Source organism: Nematolebias whitei, chromosome 22 (genome assembly GCF_014905685.2).
Source record: "Nematolebias whitei isolate Nwh7 chromosome 22, NemWhi1, whole genome shotgun sequence".
In the NCBI taxonomy this organism is placed as follows: domain Eukaryota; kingdom Metazoa; phylum Chordata; class Actinopteri; order Cyprinodontiformes; family Rivulidae; genus Nematolebias; species Nematolebias whitei.
In genome coordinates this window covers 21,753,710-21,762,649 of record NC_056519.1, presented here as the reverse complement: position 1 = coordinate 21,762,649, position 8,940 = coordinate 21,753,710, and the positions used below count along the sequence as shown (strand labels likewise).

The window sequence follows — 8,940 nt, the reverse complement described above, 5'->3', positions numbered from 1 at the left end:
GTTTGCTGAGGTAGCTGTGGCAGCCATCTTGAATCAAAATGGCTCCAAACATTAATAAGCTCTCGACATTTATCTGATGATTACTTTCTGTGAGTTTCAAACAAATCCAACAATGAGTTTCTGGTTACTTCAGGGTCATCTACACTCTAAGTCATGTGACTTGACAGCAGCAGTTAGTGTGAGGAGTGTTCTCCCATTCCCACTTTTTTACATCTATAAATGTAGAATCTGTAAATATTACAGCAAGGTTTTATTTTTTTTCTCTGTGCAGGGACACAAAGCTGTGCACCTCAGAACTCCACATGTTCACCAGTCGCCACTACCGGGAACATCGACGCCCACAAGGGGACACTTACATGTAGGATTACATTTTGGACTAAATTATTATTAGTTACAAACTCTTTATTATCAGAATTTGTAGTGCAGCAATAAGGTGTGAAGAAAGATCCAGTTCATTGTAGTTCAAAGTGGGTTTAGTTTAGCATAGGATATATACAAGGTAGACATATAATTGTGCTTATCTAGATGGAAGCATTAAGTGTTTACTTGAGTGTTTGTTTTTTATTAGCAGTTATGGCCACCGGATTAGGCATCGGATCAACTGTGGTGATCTTGACCTTTACTGTGCTCGCCATCTTTTTATTATGGCGAAGGTAAGCGGGATCTTAGAGGACTGTCATTTAACAAAGATCTTTAAAGTTTCAGGTTAAAAAATGGCTTTATTCATTTCTATTTCAGGAAAACAACTCTGATCCCACCACCGTCAGAACTGGAAATACAACCAATGAATGGCGAATTGGCAACGGTGCCTTAGTACCCGGGGACTTTCTGCTGTTACCGAAGAGCAACGGTGTTACTGGAGGAGTTGATTTCAAAAACTGAACAGAGATGTGACATCACCCACCGTTTGGAATATGGTTTTTATAGGCTCACATCAGAGTTATTTGACAGAGAAATGCCTAAATTTGTATTGCTCATTTACACATTACTCATTGTTCATTTTATTTAAAAAAAATAAGTAGGAAATATCTAACATTTTTCAGTCAGGTCATCTGGACAGTTTCTTTTTTTTTTTGTGCTGAAACGTTTCGCCTTTAGTCTGGAAGGCTTCATCAGTCAAGGAAACACACAACAAAACTGATTTGTCCCCCAACAGCTTACTCCAAAGTGGAACAAACCAGTTCTGCTTGTGATTAGATGGTGTCTTTGGTACGCCCCCTCCTCCATTGACGGCCCTCTTCCTTGTTGACAGTCTTGTCAAACTGGTTGTAAACAACAAAGTCTTCCGGACCGAAGGTGAAACGTTTCAGCACAAAAAAAAAGAAACAGTCCAGATGACCTGACTGAAAAATGTTGGATTGTATACCTGGATTATTGAGCATGGACTAAGTAGGAAATATATTCATGCACCGTTATGTTCTACTGAATGTTAAAACTGTATCCACCTGTATCCTTGTCCCCATGCTGCCTACAGTGAATTATGGGCGCGACATCCGGCGAGGACCAGAACCGGCGTTTGTTTATGTGTGAACAGTACGAGCTAATGTAATTTGTCTGAGCATTGTGGATTTAATTTAAACATGTAGGAACACCACCTGTCAGAGCTCAAATAGGACAATATAATCATACCACTGCCTGCTGAGCACGAGGGATGGAGGGCGACTTGAAGAAGTTGTTGCGGATTACATCTACTAGCATATTTAGCTACATCTACTAGCATATTTAGCTACATCTACTAGCATATTTAGCTACATCTACTAGCATATTTAGCTACATCTACTAGCATATTTAGCTACTTCATTGACTCGGTTCTTCTGATGGTGAAGAGATGAACAACCTGAAAAGCTCTGAGGTGTATTAGTATCTACAGTAATAAGGTTGGTGTGTTTTGTTAAAAGAGGTGGAACACAATCTTATTGAGCTTAAAACAGACAGAGCCCAGCCAAAGCCTTAAAGTCCTCCATCATTGAGCTTGGGTTAATTACAGAGACAACCGTAATACCAAAGATGAACAAATACTATAATGCTGTGCCTCCGTACAATTGAAATCATACCTGATGTTCTCGTCACTGTTTTCAAACCTTCTGGGGATCCGGCATCTGTCCTCCGGTAGTTTATTGTAGTTCAGACACAAAGTAGGATGCAGGTTTTCCTCCGTCATAGTGAAATGAGCACACAGACAGTGTTTCAGGTGGTCTGTTCAAGTTCACATTTTTCAGCCACGTTCTTCTTAATTCCTCGTCTGTAGGTAGGAGATGGAAACTATACCTCTTTTCACAGGGACACTTTTTATTTAGCGTCCATGTTGTAAACCGTTGTTGTAGCCACTGATTTGGTTTGGTCTGGTTATTCAAGGGGACTGAGATGGAGTAGAGGTAGGGCAGCCGACTTGGTACCGGAAAGTCGCATTTCAACTCCCCACATTGCCCACATGTCGTGGTGTCCTTGAGCAAAACACCTAATATCTAATTGCTCCCCGGGCGCTTACATAGCTGCCCGCTGCTCCACCTGGGTGTATCTCAGGTGTGATGGGTTAAATGCAGACTTAATTTTGTCATTGTATGGGAACATACATTGATGACGATCTCAGACTTCCCTTCCTTTCCCTTGTTTGTGCATCCGCGAACAGCACAACAGGAACCTGAACTCCACAAGGCTATTTTAGTGAACTTTACGGTTGTTAAATTAATGTAAACAAAACAAAAACAGTGTTTTATTTGCTAAACTGAATGCAAATGACCTTCAAATAAACTGCGGCCCGTGCTCTGCTACCATGGTTAACAAGTGTTTACTGCTACTTCCTGTTTTACAGGAAGTTGTACCCATATTCATTTATACAGTACAGGCCCCAGGAATAAGGTGGATATGGATGGTATTAAAATTCAAAATACTTGTAGATATGTTGGATTACCATGAGGACAAGCCATATCGCCAACTACCTTGCATACCAAAGTTTTAAACAAAGATCTTTGGTGATCTGTTAGCGCTCAGGGTATGTGTTTGGATGGCTTTCAGCTACTACCATAGCACATGTTATCTCAGTGTCTGTCAGACTGACTGTTTTTGCTACTGTTGAGTTTGCAATGATAGAATAGCTACAGCAGCCATCTTGAATCAGGTTCACAACTAAATATTTATCAGTTGAAGATGCACAGCCCATGATTACTTTGTGACTGAGAGGTTTGTTAAAATGCTTTTAATGGTGCATGAGATATACTAAAATGTCCAAAAAAATGACTTGTAACACTGAACTACCTATTGAAAATGTAGAAATATTGTGAAAGCACGGGTTTAGAAGAATATGTTGTCTTAAATTTGTTTATAGGATGATTTTTTTTATTTGTTTGTGATATTTTGTATTTATTTTAAACCATTTTGTGCCATTTGATATATGCCGATAGAAATGTATGTAAGATTTAGAATGATGTCTTAATAAGATAGAAAGGTGCTATTTAAGTAAAGTCCATTTACCATTTGCACAAGTTCTAAAAGTACCTAGATAACAAGAACCCAGTTAAACAAATGATACCAAATATTATACTTGGTCATTTATTTATTGAGGAAAATGATCCAATATTGCATATTTGTGAGCGGTAAAAGTATGTGAAACTTTGCTTTCAGTATCTGGTGTAAACTCTCCCTTTGGAAGAAACACTTGTATGCTTAGGGTCCTCGTCTTGCTGCATGATCCACCTTCTCTTGATTCAGTTCATGGACAGATGTCCTGACATGTTCCTTCAGAATTCTCTGATATAATTCAGAATTCATTGTTCTATCAATGATGGCAAGTCGTCCTGGTCCAGATGCAGCAAAACATGCCCAAACCATGATACTACCACCACAGGTGGGATAAGGCTCTTATGCAGGAATGGTGTTTTTCATCCGTCCATCCATTATTTTCCACTTGTTCGGAAGTCAGTTCCCGGGGGCAGCAGCTTGAGCAGGGAAACATAATGCTTTCATTTAAACCAAAAAGTTAGATTTTGGTCTCATCCATTGACATAATCTGCCCTTCTGTCTGCTCTCTTTGTGTTCCTGTGCCTTTATTGTCCTTTTCTGCTTCTTGTGTTTGCCACTCTGTTTTCTGCCATTCTTCACTCACGCCTCAGCCTGTCTCTCCAGTCACACCAGTTTCCAATCAGTATAATCCCAGGTGCACTCATCACCCACTCTGCCCCAGCCATATTTAAACCTCTCTCCTTCACCACTAAGATGTCTGCTCATTGCTCTGTACACCTACAGATGTCCTCGTCTGTTCTGCTTGTTCCTGTTTCGCCTGATGACCTGTTCTTGTCCTGTACCTGTTCATCTGATAATCAGTCTGCCCTGTTCTTGTTCGCCCCTTACTCGTGTAAGTATTTGCTGCCTCGCCAGCCTTTCATAAATTATTTTATTTAAATTTCTGATCTCCTTGCCTGCCTGCAAATGGGTCTGAAAACTGAGGATCCCGATATCCGTCCACAAAACATTCTTCCAACAGTCTTCTGGCTTGTCCACGTGATCTTTATCAAACTGCAGACGAGCAGCAATGTTCTTGTTGGAGAGCGGCTTCTCCTTCCTCCCTGCCATGCACATCATTGTTGTTCAGAGTTCTCCTGATGGTGGACTCATGAACATCAACATTAATGTGAGAGAGACCTTCACTTGTTTGAAGTTACCCTGGGTTCCTGTGTGACCTCGCTGACTATTCCACACCTTGCTCTAGGAGTGATTTTTGTTGGTCCATCACTCCTGAGGAGGGTAACAATGGTCTGACTGTGGATTGGTGGAGTCCAAACTCTTTACAGATGTTTTGTAACGTTTTCCAGCCTGATGAGCATAAACAACTCTTTTTCTGAGCTCCTCAGAAATATTTGTTCCTCCATGACCCATTTCCACAAACATGTTGTGAAGAGCAGACTTCTATAGATCCAGTTCTTTAAATCAAACAGGGTGTCCACTCACACCTGATCATCATCCATTGATCGAAAACACCTGACTCTAATTTCACCTTCAAACTAACTGATAATCCTAGAGGTTCACATACTTTTTCCACTCACAGATCCATTGGATCATTTTCCTCAATGACCACGTATAATATTTTTGTCTCATTTGTTTAACTGGGTCCGCTTTATCTACTTTTAGGACTTGTGTGGAAATCTGATGATGCTTTAGGTCTTATTTTTGCAGAAATATAGAAAATTATAAAGACTTCACAAACTTTGAAGCACCACTGTATTTATTGAATTTAACTTAGTTTTATCTTGACATAAGTTTCACCTGCTGTAGCTGGAAGCAATAGAAATTGTAGAGTAGGGTTCTATAGAAAGATTAAAAACATGACTTTTGTAGATGGTTCTTTAAACATCCTAATAAAAGTTTAATTTTAACCAAAGTGTGCAGCTGGAATACCTGGCAAGAAAATAAAATGGCATTCTAGTCATACTTGGGGTTCTAGTACTAGCTGCTGCTGCAGCCATTTGTTCTAGCAAATAACCATAAAATTCAATGTATATGATGTAATATGAAACTGACAGCAATGTAAATGTTTATACAACAGAGAATACATGTACGGCTATGGTATATCTGCTAACACTTGGTGATGGCAATGAGGGACACCTATAGGCTACGTATTTGCGAGCACCAGCAAGTAGTGGTGGCGAGGCCTGGGGGCTGGGGGTATACCCCACCGAAATCCTTTTTAAAAATCTATTCAAACCTATACATTTTTCAGCCATTTGAAGAGCTTTTTACTGAATTCCTAGGATTGAACACAAAACATACAATCAATATTTTATATTGAACATTGAGCAGTGGTAGCAGGCTGTGTCAAGAAGGGCATCCGGCGTAAAACAAGTTGCCAAATATTTTGTGCAAGTATGTTCACTGTGGTGACGCCTGAAGAAGGGAAAAGCTGAAATAAACATTTACTATATTTACTAAAAGGTGGGACAATGAACACTGACTATCCTTTTAAGCTGAACTTTATCTGAGAGTAAACTTGAAAATCGCATTACCCTTCGTTTTCAAGTTCAAGTATCTTTATTGTCATTCTCATCACATGTGGTACATGAGGTGGAATGAAACTGTGTACTCAAAGTCCCAGTTACACCCCAAAATAGCAAAATATAAAGTATAAAAAGAAACAATATAGCCTGACCTGGTGATTCCGATTTTGTTTTATAAGCGACACTGTCAGGTGTTATAAGGTCACAATGCACCTTCAGTTTTCCAATATTATTTTATTGAAAACACATACCCATGAACAATATCCTAGAAACAATACAAACTTGTTTTAACTGGCCATGAGGTAGTGATCTGAAATATAAATGAAGTTCATACAATTGTTGCTAAAACAAACAAACAAAAAAAATCGGTAAAATCAGTTTCTCATGCACGTATCGGCTGATTTCAGATTTCCCAAAATTAAGGAAATCTGGGCTGATTTATCGGTGCACCCCTAGTATATAAGGATCTAAGAGTGTGACAGCAGTACCTGCAGCCACACAGTAAACAAAGGTTGCGGTAATAAATTTGGTATCTTATCTTTTATGCTGATTGTAAATATGCACAAGTGTAGATGACCTAAGTTCAATAACAGAGCATTTATATAATTATGAAGTAATTTTCACATTTTAGCAACATCTGATATAGAGGTTTACTATTTGGAGTGCACACATTTCGTTAACTTCCTATCAAGTCTTGCTGCAGTTTATTTAGTCATTTGCACATTTTTAAATTTTGTTCATTTGGAGATGCTGCTGAAGTTGTCCTGCTACTCCCTGTAAACAGCTCAGCTGCATCACATCTAGAGATCAGTCTAACTGGACTGTACCATGTTGTTTATCAGCAGAGGGAGAAGTTAAATATTACAATTTGATTTTTACCTTTTTGTGTAGATAAAATTTGTTCATATTTTTCTTGCTTAGGTTATTCAGCAATACTTTGATCAGTTAAGTTTTGTTGCTAGCACTACTTGTAATGTTTGTCTATTTAATTAGCCTGCCCCCATGGTTTGAGCCACTTTATAATTTCCTCTTTTGTCTCAGTCATAAGGTCAGTTAGTGCTATAGGTTCCTCTGTTGGTACCTTTTTAGTTAAATTTTGTTCTGTTCTTCTTTTATAAGCCCAGAACTGCAGTATTTTGAGTTTTTGTAAAGAAAATTGAAACCCTTTTTAGTCAGTCTCCTGTGTCTCTCTTGCTGGTATGGTATGGTACCTGTAGACCCCCCTTTGTGATGTCCTTACAACACGTGACTATGTGAAGCTAGACAGCCAGTGAACAAAACAAAAGATGTTCTCACCCAAGGCTTTTGTCTGAGAACAGAAGCTTGGCTGGGCTACAAAAATGGACAAACCTTCTTAACTCATTTCTAAGACTATCAGTATAATCTCTTATCAGTTCAATATGCACAGCTCTGGTTGACATGCACATAAACAACACAGCCCAGTGTTTACTCTGGGCACAGCCACCTCTTGTGAGACGTGTCACAATTGTCCATGGCCCAAACACACCTAGACCGACTTGAGGTGAAAGGTGGTTTGAGGATGACCCAGTCGGCAGGCAAGTCTTCCATTTACTGGGCCTACATTTTGCCTTGCAACTTGCAACATGTGACACACTTATGAATGACAGAGGATACAAGGCGCTTACCTCCCAACTACCCAGAATCCAGCACCACAGACAACTTCTTCAGTCATACGTCTCCCCTGATAATGGGTGTCTCACTAGTAGTGCGGCGATATGGCGATAGATGGGATAATCAGAGGGTGCTTTTCATTCTCTTTGAGATGGGTAGAGGAAAGATGCCCACCGACTTGTAAGAGGTTGTCTTCATCCACCACATGATTGAGCTTTTAGAGTGTGTCAAGTTTTGCATTTGTCTGTCTTCCCTCTTTAAGATTCTTGAATGTCTCTTCGTAAGCATCTTGTTGGACAACTCGTATGATGACTCTTTTGGCTCGTGTGAGTTCTCCGACGCTTGATGTTTCAGTAAAACTTTTCCATCCCTTTTGTCCAATTGTCTTTTGTTTGAAGGATGGGATGATATGAACGAGTCTGACTATGACTCTGCACAATATGGTCCAACTGGAATGTCTCAAAACGTTCAGAGCCTACAGTCAGTATCCTCCAGTGAGATCCGTAAACATTCTCGAGGGATGTCGGGGTATGGCCAAGGACAATGCCTATGAGAATCCAAGAGTCCTGAAATGATGACACAAAGTTTATTCAGCTGGTTTCATCTGGTTATCAGTTGGAAATTCCTCAGGGAGGGGGTGGTGAGCGGCAGATCACATGTTCTCCAGGCGAATTCTGATGAGATGTCCTTCAAGGCCAGCCAAGAGAGCCAAATTCAGATAAACACACATATGTTTTGGAGACAGGCAGAACTTAATGACATCTACCTTGAGTCAATTGTGTTTGAATTCAATTGTGTCGGTTGGGGGCGTGGCTTCGCCTCATCGGGGCACTGGCTGGTCTTCCTGTGTGGCATTTGCGGTGGGGGTGCTGTGTGTGTGTGGGGGGGGGGGGTGCGTAGGTGGCGTGCTGGGGCGTCTCCGGGCCTATGGTGCGGAGCTCTTGATGTGAAAGCCGGCCCTCCTCGGCTGCAGCTCCCTGCTGCTCTGCCCCTTGGGCTGGGGCCGGCCTGTGGTCACTGTCAGGTAGATGGTGCATGCGGTCGGCTGTGTGTGCCTGTTTGTTGCTCAGGTTGGGTTTTTGGTGGTCCCCCCTCTCTTGGATCAATTTGGGCCCCACGTTTGGTGTGGGGCCCACTCCCCCCGGTCGTGCCCCCCTTTGGCGGGGGGCCCCCTTGCCGCCGGTGCATTGGTGGCTCTCGGCGTCTGGGCTGGGTGGTGGGGTGTACATCGGTCCGCCCTGGTTGCTGCCTGGCGGGGCCTGGGTGCCCTGGCTCTGTCGGGGCTCTGCTGGGGGATGGTATGGCCTCGGGGCTTGGGGCT

The 8,940-nt window shown here is 41.4% G+C and overlaps 1 long non-coding RNA gene across 1 annotated transcript; it reads left to right on the top strand.

Moving 5' to 3' along the window:
* The first annotated feature begins 307 nt into the window (after positions 1–307).
* Positions 308–826, top strand: LOC119428039. The gene is made up of 3 exons (XR_005187683.1): positions 308–358; positions 572–653; positions 739–826. It is a non-coding gene; the product is annotated as an uncharacterized LOC119428039 (long non-coding RNA).
* Positions 827–8,940: the final 8,114 nt, after the last annotated feature.